Source organism: Macaca fascicularis, chromosome 16, assembly GCF_037993035.2.
Source record: "Macaca fascicularis isolate 582-1 chromosome 16, T2T-MFA8v1.1".
NCBI lineage: Eukaryota > Metazoa > Chordata > Mammalia > Primates > Cercopithecidae > Macaca > Macaca fascicularis.
In genome coordinates, this window is record NC_088390.1 from 17,856,848 (window position 1) to 17,880,505 (window position 23,658).

The following is a 23,658-nucleotide window of genomic DNA, read 5'->3' on the forward strand; positions in this document are numbered from 1 at the left end:
AGGTGAGGTTTATCTCACCTCGAGCTGGTGTTTTCCCCTTGTCCTTGGAGGAGAAGGAAAGGGTAGCAAAAAAGAAGGAAGGTGAGGAGGGAAAGTGAACAGATAGCGCCTGGACTGAGCACCTGCTGGCTTGTTCTGCTGTGTCACTGTCATAACTCTTCCCTAGCTATGCACCGTGACCCCCTTGCTCTCCTGCGGGCACATTGCTGCCTCGGGCCTTTGCACGCACTGGCCGCCTGTCCTGCCTGCAGTGCTCTTCCCGGAGAGTCACAGGGCCGATTCCTTCTCCTTAGAGTCTTCCCTCAAATTACCACTCTTGATGAGGCCCGCCAGACCACCCTATTTACGATCCTAGTACCCGTTCCCCTTAGCGCATGTTTCCCCTAGAGCACTCAGTCGCCGTGTAACGCCCTGTACAATTTACTGATTTATGTTGCTGCTTATTGGTCCCCTCCCTTCCGTGCGTCTCCCCAACTCCCCCCATAGAAGCCACCAAGGGCAGAGTGTTGTTTTGTTTTGTTTTGATCTCTTATGGTGGTGGATCTCTAGCACCCGAACATAGTAGGCACTCAATAAATGTTTGTTGAAGTATGAGTGAATTCAGCCCCGGGCAAAATGTGACCCCATTTCACAGACGAGGGAGTGGAGGCCCAGGGTCTTGCAGCCCTGTGGGGAGAGGGCAGCCCAGCGCCCCGCAGGAGCCTCCAGCCCCTCATACCCGCGGGCCAGTGCCGGGACTGGGCGCAGGGCGGCGCGCGGGCGCAGGTAGCCATGGTGACAGCGCCCGAGACTACTCGCATTTCCTGCCTTTTGTGTTCGCACAGGCCCCAGCCCCCAGCCCGGGCCGACGCCCCTGATTGGCCGGCACACTGCGGAGAGGCGGGGCGGGGTGAGCGGAAAGGGGCGGGGCTGACCTGTGGGCGGGGCCCCCGGGGCGAGGCTGGTCTCGTACTGGCGCGCGCTGCCTGTGATTAACAGGCGGGCGCGGCCGCGCGCGGCTGGAAAGGGGCGGGGCTTCCGGAACAGCCGCCCCGGGAGCCTGGGATAGGGGTGAGTGCTCCTTGATGGCGGCCCCGAACAAAGGACGCTTCCAGACCCGGGCTTCCTCTCCGTAGTTTTTCTTGGCCCCTTGGAGTCTGAGAGTGAGAGGCCTGCTAGGCCAGCGCCCCCTAATCTTCATCCGGCCGTGGGTGGCCAGGCACTGCAGACGTGTCCCCGGGGGGCCGACCACCTTACTTGCCACGGTGGCCCCTCCCTCCCCTCACCACCACAGGGCCTTTGCACGTCATTCCTGGATACTCTTAAAGTTGTTCTTTCCGGCCGATTCCTCACCCCCTCAGGAGGCTCTCCACACAGACCGTGACCTGCACTGCTTGGCACTCCTCTGCCCTGCCTCTTTTTGTGCGCACTCCGCCTTCATCACGTGTGCCTCAGGGCAGGGCCCTGTCTGTGGCCTGGCACACAGTAGGTGCTCGGTTTGTGTTGCTGAATGCCTCCATTCATCAGGCAGCCTGAGGCTTCCTTGGAGGGTGGTGCCGGCTGTACTGGCGGGGGACTTGGGAGGAAGGGAGACAGATGTGCCTTCAGACGCAGACACAGAAGAGCTTGTCTCCAAGGCCAGGGCACTGGGTCAGTGTCTGGCCTGGACCCCAGGCCAGAGGAGCCTGGTTTGGTGTGTGCCCTTGGTGAATGGCCCACTGTCCTGGCTAGACAGGAGCCCCAGGGGCTGGCCCTGCCTCAGGAGGAAGGCAGGGTCACAGACACAGGCTGGAGGGGCCTGGAGTGAGAGCTGCTCAGGACCCCTGCCGACCAGACCTGGGAGGCCCAGCATCTGACTCGTTGTTTGTGCATTACTTGCTGTGCCTTGTCTTAGCTTGACAGGGTTGGAGTGGGGGTGGGGGTGGTAGAACAGTGATAAAATCTCCACACCGCCTACCCCCATGGCATTCCCACAAAACAAAAGAGAGCTAAACTCATGAAATCAGCTGTACAGTTATACATGGATAGCCTTTTGGGTGTTGGGTGATCTCTGGGGTATATACATTGTTTCCTCACCAACACCAAACGAAAATGCAATTTGAGCCAAGCTAATAACAATATATTAAATCAGAGCTTCCTGAGCTTTGCTGGGTGCTATAAACCACCGTGAAGTTTGTACTAGCAGCAGATTCCTGGGCTCAGGCCACCCCCGAATCACAGATTTTAAGGGGTGGGGCTCAGGAATGCCCTTTTTTTCCAAACTGCCTGTGTGTGGTTTTGATACTCAGCCTTAAGTCCATTACTTGAGAAATGGAATGACAGATGTCTGTGTCTCAGAACACATCTGAACTTCTCTCCAGGCTCTAGAAAGTCTTGTCTACCATTCTCCGCTCCAGATGCAAGTCTACACTGGAGAAACTGTGGATCCTTTGGGATTTGGAAAAAAGTTCTAGACCCTCTTCAGAAAAATGTGCTTGTCCACACACACTCAAACTTTGCATTGGATGTCAAGAAGGTCTCATACCTGGGCTGGGTGGTCTGTAAAGCAGGAGAGACGTTTAGGGAAAGGCCCCCATGCTGACACTCACCTGAACCTAGGGCCAAAGTGTATGGTTGTACAAGTTGTACACTGTACAAGGATCCCTGGAAGAAATCCAGCCACTGGCCAGCTGTGCAGCCTGGCACCTAGGGTGTCTTTTCCTATTTTGTACAAAGCCATTTTATGCCGTTCGCCTAACCCGATCTTTTTTTTTTTTTGGAGACAGTTTTGCTCTTGTTACCCAGGCTAGAGTGCAATGGCATGATCTCAGCTCACTGCAACCTCCGCCTCTCCACCTCCTGGGTTCAAGCAAATCTCCTTCCTCAGCCTCCCGAGTAGCAGGGGTTACAGGCATGCGCCACCACACCCAGCTAATTTTGTATTTTTAGTAGAGACGGGGTTTCTCCATGTTGGTCAGGCTGGTCTCGAGCTCCCGACCTTGGGTGATCTGCCTGCCTCGGCCTCCCAAAGTGCTGGGATTACAGGCAAGAGCCACTGTGCCCGGCCTCCCTAACTTGATCTTTAACTCCCCTCCTGCCTCCCATGACAACTCAAGTTAGTGGCATTAGTAAAGTTCCAGAAATTATGTGCCTTATCCATGGGAAACTGGCCCCCTGTAAACTGTTATTAAAGCCGTAACAAATAATGTCCGACAGCCTATACCTACTAGTGTTCAGTTCCTGGTACTCCCAGGGCCCTAAGCGTTTTTGGGCAGTGGTTGGGGGGCTGCCACCAGGCCTCTACTTGGGTTAGGAAGATGGGACAAGGGTGAAGGCCCGTCTCTGCACAGAGGGTGGGGGAGAGAAGAAGAGTACCTACACAGTAGGTGCTTGCTAAGCACTTTCCCAGTCTGCATTCATTGGGTCCATTTTATAGATCAGGAAAACTGAGGCTCTGAGAGGGCTAGTAATTTGGAGTGGAGAAGGCCCGCCTGTCTGGAGTGACTTGATGAACACAAGCTTTGGAGTGGGACAGGGAGGTCAGGAGGGGAGAAGTAGCCATAGCTGTACCCCCACAACATTCACACCGTGCCTCCCCCGAAGGCTCCCCTGACCTTTGGACTGCTTAGAGGGCTCCTCTGAGCTCCCACAGCCTGAGCCTTCCTGTCACAGTGCTGCCACCCTGGTTTAGCAGGCCTGTTTACACACTGTCACCCCAAGAGCCTGGCAGCACCCCAGTGCTGGACTGTGAGCCCTCCACACAGGGCCCAGCGCATGATATATAATACAGCTCTATGGAATGCTGAGTGGCTGATTAAGTGGGCTCTATCTTCTGGCAGCTTTGCTCCCTGGCTGGATGGGGCAGGAGTGATGCAGAAAGCGGGGGGTATAGGCCTAGAGTTAGGAGGGCAGGGAGAGCACTGGGCACTGGAACCACTTGGCAGGGTGAGTTGGCGTTCCCTGTTTGCCACGACCTTGGGGCCACTCCCACCAACTTGCCCCAGCTGGGCCTGACTGAAGGGCAGGGGGCTTGGACATTGGAGACCAGGGAGGGCAGAGGGTGGTAGACTCAGGAGAGCTCTTTATTTGGGGCATCTCTCCACAGAGACTCTTAGTCCCTCCAAGGAGCACGTCCTCCTCCATCAGTCAGTGTCCTAGCCAACAGGGGTATATCCCCCCCAGATCCTTCCCTGCTCATCATATCCTGGGCCCAGCCATGCTTTCCCCCATGGGGTCATGTCATCCTCACCCTCAGATTTGCCTGGGTACCCCAGGGTCACCCCAGAGCTCCTCCCCTGGCACCCAGCGTCCCTCAGACCCGGCCCACACCCTCTCAAGCCTGCCTTCTCCACCCCAAGGCCTGCCGTGCCTCACAGCTTGGACTGAGCTGTACCCTCTGCACACATCACCCTTCCCTATCCCCAACCCTCTCCCCTTTAGTGATAAATCCAGCTGGCCGCTCTTTGCAGCTCACCGGGGACCAGTGTCCCCAGTGCGGCCCTCGGTGCACCCAGTCCTTATGTGAGCCCTAGCCACCATGGAAGGCCAGGAGGGCCTGGCCAGCCTCCATCTGGGGTCCGGTTGGTTATTGCAGGGCCTGTTGGGACTGCCTGTGTCCCGGTTCTCCTGGGACAGGAGTTCTGGAGCCTGCGAAACTTATGCATCCATCACGGGGCCTGGCACGAGGGTGCCTGGCCACAGCAGGAATGAATGAATTTTTTTTTTTTTTTTGAGACAGAGTTTCGCTCTTGTTGCCTAGGCTAGAGTGCAATGGCGCAATCTCGGCTCACCGTAACCTCCGCCTCCTGGGTTCAAGCGATTCTCCTGCCTCAGCCCCCCAAGTTGCTGGGATTACAGGTGCCTGCCACCACGCCTGACTAATTTTGTATTTTTATTAGAGACGGGGTTTCTCCATATTGGTCAGGTTGGTCTCAAACTCCCGACCTCAGGTGATCCGCCTGCCTCGGCCTCCCAAAGTGCTGGGATTACAGGCGTGAGCACCGCACCCGGCATGAATGAATTTTTTATTCTTGGAAACTCCTTTGAAATAGTGTATTTCCTTTCCACTGTCTTGTTCTTTACCTTTACCTCCCTTATGTATAAAGGCAGATGCAGTCAAGAAAAGTGTGCTAGCTTCAAATCAGAAAATCTCCATACAGCCTTCCACAAATACCTCGAGCACCTACTACGTGCAGGCCTGTTCCAGGTGCTCAGGATGCAGTGTGAACAAGATAGACCAAAAATCCTCTTACTGAAGCAGACGCTTGAGTTGGGGGCACTGGAGAAAGCAAATCAGGTCGTCGGTAACGAGGCACGGAAGTGCACAGGGAGGGAGAGGGGCTTCCGTGAAGGTGTACTTGCCAGGCCTCAGGCTTCCCACCTGTTCACTGGGGTGATGTGCTCGTCTGGTGAGAACTGTGTTCTGTTCATGACTGCTGCCATCGTTATTAACCGCATGCCCACTGCCTTTCAGAGTTTGTGGGCCCTCTCGGGCAGCCCCCAAAGGATGCTGAACGCCGGGCCCTGTGTACTCTTCACCCTATCCCTGTGGGGTCAGGCTGGCCACCTCCATTTACAGAGGGGCAGATGGAGGCCCGGGGAGGGATAGGGTGGTATCACATGCTTGGAGCGGGCTCCAGGGAGAGCTCTTGGCCTGAGGACTGAGGCAGGGACATACTCCATACCCTGAGCCCAGACATACTCCAGTTTATAAGTGGGGACAGCTGTGGAGGTGTTGGGTGCTCAGCCCTGGGCCTGGCTTCTCTGGCCTGAAGACTGCAACTCATTTGGCTGCAGAGTCAGGAAAGATTTCCTGAGCCTGGACTGAGAGGCCAAGGTGGGTTTGCGGAGGCAGGAGAGAGCTCCGGGTCAGGAGGCACTGTGGGTCAAGTCTGCGGGGGCGGGGGTGGCGGGGAGCCGCCCTCCTGCGGACCAGTTCAATTCCAGTAACTCCAGCCTACGTTAGGGGTGGGAGACAGCCTGCCTGCAGCCGGGCCCACCTGCCAGTGTGTGCCTTGCCTGCGCTCCACCTTCCCCTTCGGGCACTGCGGCTTTCTTGGGGCGGCAGGACCCCAGTTAAACAGCCCTGTTTCCTGCCCAGCCGTGGCTGCCGCCTCTTCTCGGAGGATTTTTCCCCCCCAACTCAACAGCCGCTGCCACTTGCAGCTAAGCAGAAGGGAAGTTGGGACTCGCATTTTGCCTCTGTAGCGCCTGTAATCAGCCCCACACAGCCCCCGCCGCAGGCGCCCATCAATGCCGCTTCCGGAGACTACTTGAGACACACCTGCTCACGCTAAAAGGAGAAGCAGTAATCCATCAAAACAACCCCAGGCGCCGGGGCGGGAGAGGCTGAGACTTGGTTTCCCCTCCCATAGTACAGGGCAGCGTTGGGCATCTGAAGTCCCCATGGGTCCTGGCATTCTGGAGGAACACGACTCAATAGCTTTCCCCTTCCGGGCGTCAGTTTCCCTGTCTGCCAAAGGTGCAGGGAGATGAGCTCCCAGCTCATGCCTTTGGGCCTCCTACCTCGCCCCCACCCTCATCTCTCCCTTTCCAGAGACATTATAAATCAAACGGCTTAGAACGTAAGGCATCAAAAATTCTGAAACCTTCATCTATTATTAACGCTGACAGTAAATTCCCCCTCCGAGCGTTTTACATAGCAACTGTTACCAAGACTCGGTGGTGGAGCTGCTGCTCCAGCGGCCGCATCCCGGCAGCTCTGGGCAGGATGGCAGGGCCGCCACAAGCCCTACCAACCCGGACACCACCTGGGCACTCAGCAAACTCTCTCCAGGGGATGGGTGGGGAGGGAGCCCTTGGCAGAGGAAATGGGTGGCTTACAGCTGAAAGGAGGTCCCAGCTGCTTTTGATGAGCCCTGCAGACCCCTGCTCCTGCCTAGGTGAAGACAAGGGGCCCTGAAGCTCCCAGGCCTTCAGAGGCAGCACCTGTGGTCAGGGACGGGCTCTGGGAGCCTCCCCTCCTCGCTGCCCTGGTAAGAGGAGGCTCGTGAGATGGAGGACGGGAAAAGGCTTCGTAAACTGTAAAGGGCTGTGCAGATGTTGTTTACTGACTCACCCACCTGTCAGCTAGACGTTCCTGAGTGCCTGTTTGTCTGCAGGCAGTATCTGGGCACCAGAGATTTAAAACAAAGACAAAAGGCCCAATCCCTGTCGCGTCTGGTTTGGTAGGAGACAGACACGCCAACCCCTAATTGCAGTTGTGCGATGATCAACGTATGTACCAGGAGCATACTCAGGGTGGTGAGGGTGTCGCAGAGGGCCCTTCATGGGGGCTGATGCTAGGCAGGGTTGTGAAGGATGAATAGGGGAGGCTCTGTGTGTTCTGGACAGAGGGACTGGTGTGTACAAAGGCCCAGGGGTATGAAGCTGCCCAGCTGATAGGTGGATTACAGGCTGACCTGTTTTGGTGGGGCGGGGGGGCTGGTAGCGGGAGCAGGGGTCAGAGGGTGCAGGACCTTGGATGCAAAGCAAGAGGGTTTTTACTTAGGGCCCTTGGTCGCTGTGGAAGGTTTTCAGCTGAGGAGGAACAGAGATTTGGGTTTGGGGAGTATCACCCTAATTGTGCAGCTAAGGATACTGAGGCCTGCACAGGTGAGAACACCTGCCCAGGCAGAAAGCAGGGGAGGCTGGCTGCTCTCTGCAAGCTGTTAAGATGCACCTGTATGCCTATCCCCATGTGGGGAAGGGTGGTATGGCCTCAGACCTCGGGACAGCATGCCTAGAGAAGCAGAGGCGGGCAGGGAGCTTGTGGGCCCTTGCCACATCTGAGTGGCCTGCCCTGGAGGAATTGTCTCTGCATCTGCAGAAACCAGGACACAAGTTGAGACACCGACTTCAGCCCAGCTATGGATGCGTCCAGCGGCAGTCTCTCCACCTAGTGACAAATGATATATATGTTCATTGCAGAACATTCAGCAAACAGAAGTATCAAGAAAATAATGTTTCCCTGCAGTCTCACCCCACCACCCCACCCCCTGATGGCCAGGTCACATTTTGGGCCCAGTTGCTTCAGAACCAGGTACAGATACACATTTTTTTTAAAACAGAAGTGGCATCGTGTTCTTTCTGCATACCCTCAGTGACCTGCTTTTCGCCCTTAATACGCTGGAATAGTTCCCCATGTCCTCACATATTTTGGGGTGAGGTTTGCCAAGAGCCAGGCTAGCCAGAGGGGACCCAGCTGACCTAGAATGTTCGGTGCTTGTCTTCAAGGGCAGAGGCTGTGCCTGGCCTGCCCACTGCTCCACTCAGCACCGAGCGTGGAGACAGGCCCCCAGTGGATGCTGAATGCAGAGCTGTGAAAAGAAGTGGAAGCTCTGTCCCTGAAGCTGAGTACAAGTTGGACAGAGCCCACTAGGATGCTATCATCTTGATCTGGGGCTAAATTGAGTCTTGGGGTGAGATTTGTGCTTATTAAGGGCTCTGGATGCTTGGGGTAATAGATGGAAGTTGTTCAGGGAGGGCTTCCTGGAGGAGGTGGGCTGTAGAACATAGCAGAAGGGAAATAAATGCATAACTATCCATTCACTCATCTAACAGACATCCGCAGAGGGCTCCCTCCTGGTCAGAGCCCTGTGCTGGACAGGACTGGGCACCCAGACAGGGTTCTGCCCCCCCCCACCGCCAGCCCTGGGAGAAAGACAGACAAGCGTCCAGGTCACTGTGGCTGTGTGCTTGAGCAGTGCTGTAATGGTGGAAGGGTAGACAGTGAGGGGCCAGTGACCCCAAGGAAAACTTTACTGTTAGCCAGGATGGGCTTGGCATCAGGGTCAAGGTCACCCAGACTGTACCCAGAAGTTTGGCTCAGCCCAATGTCCCTGGCCTGGGAACTCCTGGATGCTGAGGGTTTATGGCAGCTCAGTTAGTGGCCTGGTCCTGGGTCCCCTGCCATGGAGAGGGGCCCCTGACATCCAGTGTCCACTCCCAGAGTCCCACACCAAGGAGGCCCCCAGCCCCACCCAGAAGTCAAAGGGTGTACCTTTCCAGAGTCCAGAAGCTGGAGCTGCTGTGGGGCCTGGGCCTTGGTTTCCTCGGCTGTCAAATGGTGGCACCACCCTGCAGGGAACGTGTGGATCTGAAATAAAATGTGTTCCAGGTGCTGGTGCCACAGGGCTTAGGGCCACACTGCGGAAAACCCTTCCTCCTGCGTGGTCCTAGCTGCCCAGGGCCAGGCCAAGAAAGGCTTCAGGAACAAGCCCCCACCTCCTAGCCAAAGAAGCTGGGGATTGATTTATGGGAGGGAGCAGTTTGGCATCAAGGTGTGCCTGTAGATGATGGGCACAGAGGGCTCAGGAGGGAAGCCCAGCAGACTACCCACCTCACCAGAGCCCCCAAGAACCTCCTCGAACTGCATATTCAGAATAGGCAGCTCATTCACAGTGGAAGTGTTTTGGAGTCATACAGACCTGTGTTCAAGCCCCACCTCCTTCACTTCCTAGCTGTGTGACCTTAGGCTAGTTCCTTGTCCTCTCTGTGCTCAGAGTCCTCATCTCTACAGTGGAAATGATCATGATAGACCAGTGTTGTCCTGAGGGTTAAAAGAGGTGACCCGTATGTGAGTACCTCAGCACAGGGCCTGGCACATAGTAAGTGCTTGGCAAATGAAAACAGTTCTTCTACGGCTTTTTTTTTTTTTTTAAACTAGTGCCCAAGGAAATGGGGGTGGCAGATTCCTCACTGGTCTCTTCGGTTCCTGGCACACATGCAGCCACCAGATTGAGCCTCTGGAATCGCACCAATCCATTCACCAGCCCACATCATTAGCTTTTCTGAGCACCTACTCTGTGCCAGGCACAGGGGCACCATGGTGGAACTGGAAGCAGCAAGCTCGCTAGGAGGCCGACAGCTGTGGATCCTGACCTGTGGAGTGCCAGTGCCCCGGGGGACAGTGGAAGGGGAAGAGGGAATCTAGGGCAGGCGTCAGTTGGAAAGTCACAGTGAGATTTGAGAGGAGGTGATTCCTGAACTAGTGACAAGGCCCACTAGCATTTTGCCAGGCAAACTAGGAGCAGGTGGAGAGGTTGGGAGGCACAAAAGTTTGGGAGACTTCCAGAGGGTGCCAGTAGCTCCCTGTAAGTCATTGTTGCTAGGCATGAAATGTGGGAGCTGGGGAGGTGAGTGGGAATCCCCTGTGAATGCCAGGCCAAGGAGGCAGGGACAGTGTCTGATTGGTCACTGGGGCCTGGGTGGCATCTGGGCAGGGGACACAGTTGAGTGGGAGAAAGGTGGTGGTTACTGAGGAGCGAGGGCAGGTGCAGGGATGGAGAGGTCTCAGGATGGGGCCCAGCAAGGAGAGAGGCATGGGAGGGAGGTCTCAGGGCACCCAAGGGCCTTTTGGCTGAACCAGCAGTCCCTGAGTGTGAGCGCAGCCCAGAAACAGCCACAGGCCTCATTCCTGCACTGGGATCGAGGCTAGAGTGCCACCAGCAGCTACCCATCCATTCGGCATGCGTGTGCCTGCTGTATGCCCTGACAGGACAGATGGACTCTGCCCTCACAGAGCTTACCATCTGGTGGTGGAGACAGACAAGAGAGTGAATACATATACGAGGGAGGTGATTTTGGAGAGTGGTAAGAACTAGGAGCTAGGGGAGTTCCCTTCAGCAGGGCAGTCAGGGAGGGCTTCTCAGATGAGGTGACTGGGCTCATTGGAGAAGACCCAGGAGGATGGGGTCCCAGGCAGAGGGAGCAGCATGTGCAAAGGCCTGGGGGTCAGGGGCATGCGTGTATGAGGAGCCAGTGGGAGCCAGTGTGGTTGGAGTGTGCATGGGAGAGGGGTGGGAAATGAAGCTGGGGAGGAGTACCCCTCACCTTAGACAGCTAAGAGGTTCAACTTGAGTCGAAGGGAAGTTCTGACCCTAATCCCAGTAGCAAGGGAGCTTCCCCACCAAAGCAGGAGAGCCAGCTCCCAGCACTCACTTTACTTTCCTGTGTGACCATGAGCAAGTGGCCCAACCTCTCTGGGCTTCCAAATTCTGTGGCAACACAGAGGAGAGTGAGGTGCTTGCTCAGAGACTCGCCAGCTGTGACTGGCCAGGGGTTTGATCCCACTCATTTCTGCTTTGTGGTGGGGGACTTGTGGGGAGAGACAGGTGGAGGTGAGCTCAGTCGAACCAAGAACCCCCAGGACACAGGGCATCCAGGGGGCCTGTGCTTCCACAGCCTGTTCACTCCTTCATGCACCCGCCTCCCCCTCCCCACTGCACTCCTGCCCATACTGCCGACTCCCCAACCCTCTCCTTTCTCTAGGGCTGAAAGCAAGAGGCTCCCTTGGGGGCTGGCCCAATGATTGGCAGAGTCGATAAAGGCCGGTTGGAAACCCTCCTGCTCTGGGTGGTTCCCCGCCGGCATTTGTAGCTGGGATTCCGAGGCCAGAGCTGAACCCAGAGATCATTTGTCACACAGCCTCAAATGGAGGCCTTTCTGGGGGGGAAAAAAAGTGTTCTTTCTCTGAGATTCCAACTTGCATTGTCTAAAACAGGTTAATTGGCAGCACCGTTTCCCCCAGATCCTTCCCCGTATCCCCCTGCTTTCCTGGGGTGGGAATGGCAGCCCCTGGGAGTACAGAAGTGGGACAGGTTTAAGACACACCGTGTTTTCAGAGCTTGCTGGCCATGCAGAGGCTGCTGAAGGAATCCTAGAGATCCACCCAGTGACCACGGGTGCTGGGCTGCACTTAGCTTTGTGATCCAGACCAGGAGCTGCCTGTGAAGTCCCTCCCCAAGGAGCTGGAGGTCAGGAGCCTGTGTACCTCACTCCCTTCCTTGCTTGTTCCTATGGGAAATGACAATTGACCACTGATACATACCCGCCCTCAAGGAGCTGCTGGCAGCAGCGAGAGGGGTAAGCTGTGCTGGGGTAGAAGGGGCACCGAGGGGCCCTGGGAGCCAGAAGACAGGGCAGCCCACTCTGCCGGAGTGGCCAAGGCGCAATAGCAGTCTGCCTGGAAGGCAGGCAGGGAGAAGTGTGCTGGGCACAGGTACAACGGCCCAGGTCATAAAAGATCCTGGTGCATTTGTGAACAGCTGTAAGATCCCAGCATGCCTGGAGTATAGAATCCACAGGACTCACAGTCAGAATGTTTCTGTTTCACAAAGCCAGAGAGGTTGGGAGGGTCCAGGCCACAAAGAGCCTTGAATGCCTAGTTGTACTCATCAAATAGACTGGGCGTGCTGCATAACAAATATCCCCAAATATCAGCCCCTTCAAACAGGGTTTGGCCCTCACTCATGCCAGGTCTCTGACCAGACAGCTGGGAGACTGCTTACTGATGTCACTCAGGACCTGGGCAGACAGAACAGCAGCCATTTGGGCTATTTCGTGGCACAGAGGGAGAGAGACAAGTGTACAGATTCATGGGGCTTCCTCCCTAAAGCAGCATGTGGTACTTCCACTTGAATTTCATTGCAAAAATGGCCATCCTCCGGACATGTTTGTGGGCTAGTGACCCGCTTGCTGCCTTTAGCTGAGGAGGACAGGAAATATTTTGTGGTGCCGACACTGACCACAAGGACCAAGGAAGTTCAGCACTTTACCCTGAGCATGGTGAGGAGCCTTGGGAGGGATTGAGTAGAGGAGGCTGCAGCCTCGTTTAGTTTTACTGATTAACTTCTTATTGACTTGCATACGGAGAAGAGCACAAATCATAGGTGGACAGCTGATGAATTTCTGCAAACCAAACACACACTGGTATAACTGAAGTTCAGATCAAGAAAAAGAACATGACCAGCCCCCAGATGTCCCTTGTCCCCCTCATCAAGCATTTCCTGCCCGAGAGTACTTTTGTCTGCTTTTGAGTTTCACAGACATGAAACCTTTTCTGTCCAACTTATTTTCCTCTTTTTTTTTTTTTTTTTTTTTTTGAGGCAAAATCTTGTTCTGTTGCCCAGGCTGGAGTGCAGTGGCGCGATCTCACCTCGCTACAACCTCTGTCTCCCGAGTTCAAGCAATTCTCGTGCCTCAGCCTCACGAGTAGCTGGGATTACAGGTGCCTGCCACCGCGCCTAACTCATTTTTGTATTTTTAGGGTTTTGCCATGTTGGCCAGGCTGGTCCTGAACTCCTAGCCTCAAGCTTACCTCGGGCTCCCAAAGTGCTGGGATTACAGGCATGAGCCACCGCGCCCGGCCTCCTCTTCTTTTGCTGTTTTTGAGACCTATCCGTGCTGTGTGTGGCAGTGCTTTGTTTTCAGTATTGTGTAGTATTCTATTGTGTGCATATGCCACAGCTTGTTTCTCCCTCCTCCTTTTGATGAACACTTGGGTTGTTTGTAATTAATCAGAGGATCTTTAGTGGTTCGCGCCTGTATTCCCAGCCCTTTGGGAGGCTGAGGTGGGAGGATAGTTTGAGACCAGCCCAGGCAACATAGCAAGACCTCATCTCTCAAACGTTTTTTTGAAAAATAAAACAGTTGGAGGAGCTTGTGAATATGCCTGCCATGAACATTCTCGAACACATTGTTTGGTGCCTGTGTGTGGCATTCCCATTGAATGTGTGCCTTGGAAGTGGAATTGCCAGGGTCTCATTTCCATTTAAGAAGCCTCTACTGGACACACAGAAGAGACTGAGGCACAGTCCATGCAGGAGGTGGAGGGGAAGGTGTGTGGGCCCAGCCCTAGGGCTCCTCCACCTCAGAATCCAGAAACATCCCCAGCGTGGACTTGTCTTCCAGGGGACTTGAGGGTCTGTATTGTACACACAAGATGAAAATCGTGTAAAGCGAGGCACAGACACATGGGGCTGAGCGTGCAGCCCCAAACGGCAAGACGTAGGCCTTACTGTGTGAGTCACACAGTGATGTTATAGCACATTCTAGTACACAGGCAAGAATAGTTGTATAATATTTGAATGCATTGAACTCACATCCACCAGGTACACGTGTGAGGAATCTCCCTGCAAGTCACCCATTTCACAAGAGGCAAGGTGGCCCATCTGTTAAGTCAGGGGAGGGGACCTCCTGCCCTGGGGCCTGAGGCTGGGGTTCAGCCCGACTCAGTTCCCCACTCTTGATCACACAGGATGAAGGGCCCGGGTGCTGATCGCTCACAGGGCTGGTGAGACTTACCCTGTTACTCTCTCGGGGTGTGGCATTTCTTAGAAGCCAAGAGTGGGTAATCCTTTGCCCAGGATGAAGCCAGGAGAATGGTGGGGCTTCAGGCTCTGGCTCTAGAAGACAGGGCTTCGTGGGAGCTGCCCCTGGAGCCTCCCAGCCTGAGCAGTAGGCGCTGGAGCCAGTGCCTTCAAACTTGAATTCATCACAGGGAAGACCTGGGGTCCAGGCCAGCCCCTGCGCAGCCAGGCAGCCTCCCTGTGAACTCACATTGTGGTGTCCCGTGCAGCTGCCCTGGTCCTGCAGGATGCATGTCCCCACCCCCAAGCCCTTAAGGGCTGTTGGGTTTTGTTTTTGTTTTAAGAAACATATGGCCGGCCGGGCGCGGTGGCTCAAGCCTGTAATCCCAGCACTTTGGGAGGCCGAGACGGGCGGATCACGAGGTCAGGAGTTCGAGACCATCCTGGCTAACACGGTGAAACCCCGTCTCTACTAAAAAATACAAAAAACTAGCCGGGCGAGGTGGCGGGCGCCTGTAGTCCCAGCTACTCGGGAGGCTGAGGCAGGAGAATGGCGTGAAAACCCGGGAGGCGGAGCTTGCAGTGAGCTGAGATCCGGCCACTGCACTCCAGCCTGGGCGACATAGCGAGACTCCGTCTCAAAAAAAAAAAAAAAAAAAAAAAAAAAAAAAGAAACATATGGCCTGGTTGTTACTTTGGCTGGCCTCCCCAAGCCTCATGTCTCTGAGACCCCCGCTCCTAAGGAAGGGGGCCAGGCGTTGATGGGGGTGTCTAGGAAGCCAAGGGGATGCCTGCCAGTTATGAGAAAGATGCATCTTTGTCGCAGACACATGTGGGGCGCTCTGTGTAAATTGTTTCAGCGCCTAACAGGAAGAAGAAAAATGAGGCTTTGATGCGAGCCACCGCCTCTCAGCCAGGCGCGGTGTCACTCAGGCGAGTCCGCGGCCTGCTTCTATTAAGGAGCTGTCAGCTCTTCTCAGGCCAGAGACCCAGGGGGCTCTCTGGGCAGGAGGTGGCTCTGCTCTGTCTGCCGAACGCTGGGCGTCAGCTCCAGGGCGTGCTGGGGCCTCAACCCAGCCCCACCTCCAAGGCAGGCGGAGAGCACTGCTGATGGATTCCCTGGCACTGCACTGCGCGAGGCTCAGGGCGGGGACCCCGGTGGCGTGGTAGGGTCTGCTGGGGATGACAGGCAGGCGCACAGGCGGCGGCGCTGTTAGGCCCCATGTGACGGCCACAGCCTGGCACAGGAATCCGTGCTCCAGGCAGCAGACAGCAAAGGTGTGGAGGCAGGAAAGGGGCCACCGCAGGAAAGGAAAGTACTGTGGGTGCTGGAGATAGATGGTGGCAGGGGCCAGCTCGGGGGAGGGTGGGAGTCTGGTCTTGTGGCTTTGGAAGCCCATGGGTTGTGAGCAGGAGAGGGTGGGGTGATGTGAGTCTGAGGGAGGTCTCAGATGGGAAGGGAGGGCGGAGGGGGGCAGAGACCAGTGAGGGCCAGAGTGGAGACTGGGCAGGAGGGCGTAGCATGCACATGGACATGCTTCCCAATGAGCCCTGGCCCAGTCAACTCCCAGCTCCAGGATCCCCCGCAGCCCTTTGCTGGGGTGCACACAATCCAGAGCACTGACTTCCCCAACAAGCCAGGTGGAAATGTCCCAGGGAGGACCCCAGGCCCCTGGGTCCTGAGGAGCCTACTGAATCCTCAACAAAGAAGGGAAGAGAGGCCCAGGCCACAGCAGGCCCGGAATTAGTGTGTTATGCTCTGGATCTTGGGGAATGTGTAATCCCCACACCGTATCTATGGCAGCTCTCCATTAACCAGAATTTGGTTCCACAAATTCCTGTTTCCATTCATTCTAGAAAACTCAGAGCTGTTGGTCTTTTTTCAAAATCTCACTGAAAAAAAGAAAAAAAAAAAGATACTGAAGAATGTAAAGAAGAAAATGAAGTCACCTCCAGCCCCTCTGCTGAGAACACACTGATGTTAGTACTTTCGTGCATTACCACCCAGTTTGTTTAAGAAAATTGGGATTGTGTTGAATGTCCGCTTTTGCATCCTGCCTTTTCCATTGTGCTTCAGATCATGAGCATTTGCCACGGCAGAAAAAAATGTCTTTGGAAGCCGGACTGTGGAGACTGGGGTTTGGAAGGCCTGCTGTGTGCTGTGATCCTGCAGAGGTCATCGCCCTCCCTAAGCCTCAGCCTTTGCCTCTTTGCAGGGAGAAACTGAAGGACGTTTCTCAGGCTCCAACCAAGAGTCTCAGTGTTTTCCTTGCCACGGTGGCCTTGTTATTCCAGCCTTGCTACGCAGGGGTGGGCCTGGTGATGTTTGTGGCAGGGTGGGCACAGGGCTGGCACTGCCACCAAGTACACAGTTGAGCCGGTAAGCTCAGAAACCTGGGCTCACTCCAGCCTTGAGCACTTTCCCATCTCGTGATCCTGGGCAAATGACTTTGCCTCTCTGAACCCCTATCTCTTAAGCTCCAGAACCGGGTGGTTGTGATGGTTCATTGGCTTCATGTGAGTAAAACTCTTAGCACATGATAAGTGCTCAGTAAAGAGGAACTGTTGCTACCATGAGGATTGCTGGTTATCTGTGGTGTCACAGGTGTAATATGAGGATTAAATCATGATCTTCCTGCAGCATTCAGCAGAATGCCTGGGACCTAGGGGACACTGCCAGGGGGTGGCACCTGGTCCCATGATCTAGCCAGGACTACCTTTGTGGGCCATAACTGGTGCAGCTGCCCAGGGCCGGCACTCAGAAATGCCCTGTGCTTGGTGCATGCTGCTCTGCTGTTGCTATCTTGAGTTTTTATTACTTTGTGAGCAAGAGGCCCTGCATTTTCATTTTGCACTGGGCTCCACCAATTCTGAGGCCACTCTTAACAATAGGATTGATCTCTAGGGCAGCCTGGCAGGGTACCCCACACATCCACAGTGCTCAGTAGCTATTTGTGGGGTGAAGGCAGGACTGAGTGGGCCTTGGTTCAGAGAAGAATAGTACCCCAACGAGACCAGGTGGCTTGCCCAGTTTACACGCTAGATACAGGGCCAGGCAGTGCTCTGACCATCACGTGAGAGGCTGCCAGGGTGACGGTGTGTCTGTCAAGGGCAGGAAGTGGGCTGCGTGGAGTGCCAGCCGGGGTGAGCAGGGTAGCCTGTGCTACCCTGCTGACCTGCAGCCAGACACACTGGGGAGACACAAGACGACTCAGGTTGGAATCGATTGAAACCAAGCCAAGAGCTTGGGCCTCGGAGTGCATGGGAGGAGGAGGAAGTTCAGACCCAAGGCGGCGGCTGTGGCTGGTGTTAGCACTTCTTCCCGGCAGGGTGGGCAGGGCTCCATTAGGGGAGGCAGGCCTGGACGCTCCCCAGCACTCTTTCATGAGGGGGAGAGAGGAGAAGAGCGAGGCCCAGGCCACCTGGTATTCAGAAGGCTGAGGTGGCAGTGGCAGGCAGTTTAGGGGGCAGATGAGGCTGTGGCAAAGGGTGGCCAGGAGGCCAGAGCAGCACTCACAGATGAGGTGGGATTGGGGCCCCCAGGACTCGGTGTGTGGACCTCTGGCTGACAAAGGCCATTCTGCAGAAAGGAAACTGAAGAGAAAGAAGAAATGACTTCTCGGCCCATGTCTTCTCGAACAAGGGAGAAAGTTGCTGGCATGGTCTCCCCACAGAGAAGCCAGGGTATCTGAGGGGAGCCCTTTCTCTGCCAGCTGGGTCACGCTCAGGGCCGGAGGTGCTGGGCACCAGAGTAGAGGTGGGTGGGTGGGGATGTCCCCCCAAAAGGAGACGGAGACAAGATAAGGCTGCGCCTTTTAAGCCTTCCATGCAGGCCTCCTTGGGACAGCCCAGGTTGGATCTCAGACTGCAGCATGTGGGGCTGAGAGCCAGCTTCCCCGAGGCACGGGGGCTGGAGAGGTCTAAGCAGCATGCTGAGGTCAGGGCTAGAGGAACAGAAAGTAATAGGGAGCCACTGATGGCTTCATAATGAAGGAGTGACATGATAAGCTTGTGAGGGGCCACACAGGGCAGAGGCTAGGGACGAAGAGATCCTGCTGGCAAGTGGTCATGGAATTTCTGGTGGGTAGTGAAACGGCCAGACATAGGGCTGTGGCAGTGAGGATGGGCAGGGGGTCAGATGGGCACACTTCAGGCAGGGGGACCCCAGGACTTGCGGGCCTCCTCAGAGAGGCCTTATAGAAAGACTGGGGCAGAAGGCAAGACCTGTGGGGCGAGGAGGCCTAAGGACACCGTGGATGCACTGGAGCCAAGCCATTGAGGACCCTGCACCCCGGCCAGAGGCCTCACTCAGGATGGCTGCAGTGGAGACTGAAGAGATTGGTCAGGTGGAGGGAAATGGGGGGCTTTGCCCTCAGGAGGCGGCTCTGGGAGGAGATACGGTCACCCAGGAAGAGAGGCCAGAGGATGGGACCGAGGAGCAGCGACTGGGAGGATGGCAGGGCAGATGAGCAGAGGGTCCCTGCCCAGGGCAAGAGGGCTTTGCTGGGTGGGCCCTCCAGGACCCTAGGTGGGGTCTCCCCTGGAACCAGGCGGTTCAAGGCCTGTGATGGGAGGGGCGGGAGGAAGAGGGATTGCTGTCAGGAGGGCCTGGGACCAGAAGTCTCCACTGCAGCCATCCTGAGTGAGGCCTCCGGCCAGGGTACAGGATCCTTGTCCACCTGCGGGGTAGGGAGACAGCCTGTCTCCCACAGGGTGGTGGGGCGGCTGAGCCTCAAGGACAAAGGCAGGCGGGGGCAGGGGAAGGAGCCTGTGGCTGGGAGCTTAATGGCCCCGAAAAAAAAACATAAAACCAGAGAATTATGGGGAGACATAAACAGAGCTGTCAGGCATTAGCTGCAGGGAGACGGCTCAGCCTGGGGAAGAGATGCTGGCGGCTGAGCTGGGATCCTTGCATGTGCATAAAAAAGACAGAAGTTATAAAAGGAGGGAGATTAAGAAGATACTGCCTCTTCCATGCTTGGGCTCCCCGGCCAATTCCTTTCTCACGCCCTGGCTGAGGCCCCAGCCGCACACTGACCCTGGGGGCCCGGCCTGCGAGGCCTGGCCAGGTCAGGGGCCAGGGCCGGCCAGCAGCCAGGGGGGTCCATGAGGGTGGGTGGGGGCGGATAGCGACTTGGTGCAAGCTAGTGGAGGGGCCGGGGAGCCAGGCCCAAGGACACAGGCGGCGCCAGCCCCAGCAATTTATGGGTGCTCACACACCCTGCCATCTTCATTTTCCCCGTTGCTGCTGCTGTCATTAGCCAAGCACTAATGGGCTTAAATTTCACCTTAAACCATCCCCACTGTCCTCAGCAGATGACAAACGCCCTACTCTCGCCGGCTGCAAAGCTGCTAGGCGGCCTCCAAGCAGGCATGTGCCCTCCCTCTGCCCGTGTCCTCTGGCCCTCAATAAGGAGGCTCCTAAGGACCCAGGGCCTGGGATACTCACAGGCCAGGAGAAATCCTGGGGGTGTGTGGGAGCTCAGGAAAGGGGGCTTTAGGGGGAGCTTTGGAGACCCTGGGATGATAATGGATGGGGAGACAGGAGCCCAGGGTTCAGGGGCACCCCACTGTTTGGCCTTGGCAGGGCCATGCCCCTGAGTTTCCCAGCCCACGTGTCATTAAGAAGGGCCCTCTGAGCTACCCACCATGTTTTTAAAAGCCTTAGGGAAATCATGTTTTGCTTAGGCTAACAAAAACAGCAGTGGCTTTGCTTGGGGTTAGAATTCCATCCATCCATCCATCCATCCATCCACCCACCCACCCACCAAATTCATTCACTCATTCATTCAGCAAATGTAGCCCACAAGCCCCTGACATGAGCACGTCCATGAAAGGCCCAACTAGCTGTTCATTTGAGGCCCTGAGAGGGAACAAGTGGGTGATCTCTAAATGCAGTTTGTTTGGGAGACAAAATCCTTTAGCAGTGGCTCTGAGGGTGGGAGTGGAAGTGGCCAAGGGGCTCTGGAGGCTGTGGGGACAGAGGGTGCATCAACCTGGAGTGCATTCAGTCCATGAGGGGGGTTTTTGCCCGAAAAGGAGACAGGAATAGAGACAAAGCTATGGCAGAGACGCAGGGGCTGCCGGGGGCTCCCTGCTCGTGTGCACACACGACCATGGCCACCGCCTGCCGCCTTTGTTTCCCAGCAAGGGGCAGGTGCCCGAGGAGCCGCTGGGGTTGATCCACCATCAAAGCCAGCCTGTCGGGGGCTGGTATGCAGAGTCATCCCTTTCCCATGGGAATCTCACTCCCTTCCAAGCCCCCAGCATCCGCCTTTCATCCCTGTGCTGGGAGCCAGTACTCCCACTGACACCCAAACAGTGATGCCAAGGAGGCACTGCCAGAGGGAGGCCACCACCATATAGGCCTGAAATGTCACACTCTGTCCCTGCCACCCCCCACCTGCAGTGAGCCTAGGGGAAAGAACATACTGGCGCAGGCTTGTGCTGGAGACGGAGATGGTGCGTGGCTCTGGGCTGCCATGCTGTGTGTCCCCTTGCCCTCTCTGGGCCTCAGACATGCAATCTGTCACCTAAGGGTATTGCCCCTGCTGGGCTGTGGCACACCAGGAAGTGTAAGCCAGAATCAAGGGTTGGCGATATGTATGGGAGGTTGGGTGAGGCATCTTCTCCAGTCCAGGAGGAGGAAGGGATTCCTAACTGGTGCTTAGGAGCGTGGACTTTGGAGAAATTTCTTCTTCCCCACCAGTATCTGGAATCGGCTGTGAAGTCCTGCCAATGCTCTGTTCCTGACATTTCTAGAATTTCGCCCTGCCTTTCCAGCCCCTGCCACCACTTTGGTCTGGCCCCATCATTGCTCTCTGGGGCACAGTCCCAGCTTACTGTTTACTGGCCTCCTGGCCTCCCCTCTCACCCCCATCACCAATCCACCCTGCCTCGCCATAGCCACTGCAGACTCCCCAACACACACGTGTGATGCTCACTCTTGCTCACCCTCTGGGGCTCTCCACTGTGGCCCAGAAGGCCCCACACCACATAGACCCTGCCCATCTCTCATTTCTTGCCTTTTGCTTCCACTTGAGAGCCAGCCTGCATTCTCACTACCATCTCTCACTCTCTCCTGCCTTCCAGGCTCTTCCTCTTTCCCTTGTTAACTCCAGCACATCCCTGGTGAAGTGTCATGCCCCTGGGAAGCCCCTCTGCCCTCCTGTTCCCACTCAGGTATGACGTAGGGCCCTTTCCCTTGCGCTGGCATTTGCCTTCTCCATGAGGCTCTGAGCCCACAGCTGTCTCTGGGTGTTCAGTCTCTAGCAGGTGTGTGGCATACAGTAGGCACTTAATAACTGCTTCTGAGATGGACAGATGGGGGTTTGCAAGGGTGGATGGGCAAATGGGTATGTGTGCCTGGATGCATGGATAGAAAGAAAGTAGGTTGGTGAGTCAATGGATGGGTGGGTGGATGGATGGGCAGGTGGTCGTGAGGTATACAGGTGAGAGAGTGGATGGGTGGATGGATAGATGGGTGTGTGTGCATGGATGCATGGATAGACTGATGGATGGACAGGTGGGTGGGTGGGTGGGTGGGTGGATGGATGGATGGATGGATGGGTGGGTGAATAATAGATGGGTGGACTGTTGTGAGGGTGGATGGAGAGGCCAGGTGGTCTATGAGGTGAGTCCAGAGGCATTAGAAAATGTAGTTCTAAGCCTTTGGCTTTCCATGCCTCAATGTATCTGTCTGTAAAATGGTCAGCTCAGCTCCTGTGCCCAGTGTGGAGGCTCAGGGTAAGCTGGAGAGAAGGTGGAGGCTTCAGCAGGCAGCTGAAGGCTGCTCCACAGACAGTGCATGGAACAGAACAAGGTTGCTTGGCATCCCTGCAGCCCAAGGGCTCCCTTCTTCGGGGGGACACCGATGCCCTCTTCCATCCCTGCTTGCTCCCAGGATCCTTGCCCAGGTGCAGACTGGGAACCAGACCCATAGAGTTCAAATCCAAATGTTGCTACTCACCAGGAAATTCCCTTTGCTTCCCAGGCCTTAATTGCACATCTATAAAATGGGGGTGCTCACGTATTCCTGTTCTTTGCAGTTTTTTCTGGGGATTAAAACAATGTGGTGGAGGGGGGTAGGGAGAAAAAAATGCAATGTGACAGGGAAGATGGCACCTCTCCTGATGCCCAGCACACAGAGGGTGCCCAGGAAATATGGGGCTTAGAATCTCAGCACCTGAAAGAGCAGCTTCTGCTGCAGCCCCTGCCACAGGGGCCACACTGGCCACAGTGCTCCCTCCTAGCCCTTCTTCCCTTGGCCAAAGCTACCTCTGGAAACTTGAGTTTGAAGTTTCCAAACCTTATCCCAGACCCCACAGCCATGAGTTATAATAGGCACATAATTAATAGTCACATAATTATAATGTCTATATTATTTATAATTTGTATATTTATATGTAACTTATTTAACTGCATATATAATCTATAATTTAAAATTGCATCAGATAAATAATTACCTACTATAGTGCTTCTGCCACTTACAAGCTGTGTGACTTTGGATAAGTGCCCTAACCTCTCTGTGCCTCTGCTTCGTCCTCTATGAGTTAAAATGTGTAGACTGCTTCTCAGAACAGGGCCCAACACACGTCTGGTCGGTGTGCGGATTAGCCCCGAGGATGCTGATGACAAAGCATTTCTGTATCTGTTTTGCTCATGGGTTCTTTGCTCAACCCTGCAAGGTGGGCATTTAATCACTATCCCTATTTTATGGGTGAGGAAGCGGAAGCCCAGCGAGTTGGGGTGACTCACCTGAGGTCACACAGCGAGTCAGCAGTAGGCGTCAGGTACCCGGTGTTCTTTCCAAAGACTCCTGAGGCCCTGGTCTGGAAAAAGCCAGCTCTGGACCAGGCTGGAACACAGGGGCCTTTCTGAACCTTCCTTTCAGGGGCCTGGGGCTGCAGGGGCCTCCGGCCAGTCAGCCAAGTCTGTTCCTCCCAACATGCCAGCCAGGGAACACAGACAGCTGGACCCCACTCTGGCCACTGCCCCACCAGGCAGAACAGCATGTCTGTCCACCCGGGCACTGCTCCTGAGGCTGTGGGCTGGAGCCAGGTTTCTGTCACTTCAAGGAGCTCCTGCCTTCCCGGCCCCACCGCCACAGCCAGCAAGGACCAGTCAGGGATTTTCCTGAACTTTCCCTGTGTTATAAAAAATTATATAAACACTTACCTTTTAAAAGTAAAAGCTAACTTAGTTGCGCCCTCCTCTGCCCAACATTGGTCTGGCAGCTGCATGTACGTTGTCTCCTGGCATCTGCACGTCATTGTCTGAGGTACTCTTGTGCCTGTTTGCAAATAAGGAAACTGAGGCACAAGGAACTTGGATAGCCTGCCCAAGGCCCCACAGGGAGGCGGTGTCTGGGGTGGGGATTTGGACCTGGACAGGGAGCCTCCCTACCAATCAGGCCTTCAGGGCAGAGACTTGGGGCCCAGAAAAGCCCAGCCCAGCTTCTGTTTTTAAATTTCATAACATGTGTTGCTTTGTTCAGATGATTGAAGGAAAGCATATTGCAGGTAGAAATAGAATGAAAGCATTGTAACACATGAAACCAGCAGTGCCTTTGTGTTCAGCTGGCCCTTGAACAATGTGGGGGTTAGGGATG

At 55.5% G+C, this 23,658-nt stretch overlaps 1 protein-coding gene and 1 long non-coding RNA gene across 4 annotated transcripts in view; one reads left to right on the plus strand and one right to left on the minus strand.

Moving 5' to 3' along the window:
* The window catches only part of RAI1 (retinoic acid induced 1), a 192,844-nt gene that overhangs the window by 71,783 nt on the left and 97,403 nt on the right, over window positions 1–23,658 (plus strand). The gene's annotated exons all lie outside the window — the stretch shown is intronic.
* LOC141408759 (uncharacterized) lies at window positions 6,548–9,079 on the minus strand. The gene is made up of 2 exons (XR_012425331.1): window positions 8,960–9,079; window positions 6,548–7,855 (listed from the first exon to the last, which is right to left on the minus strand). It is a non-coding gene; the product is annotated as an uncharacterized lncRNA (long non-coding RNA).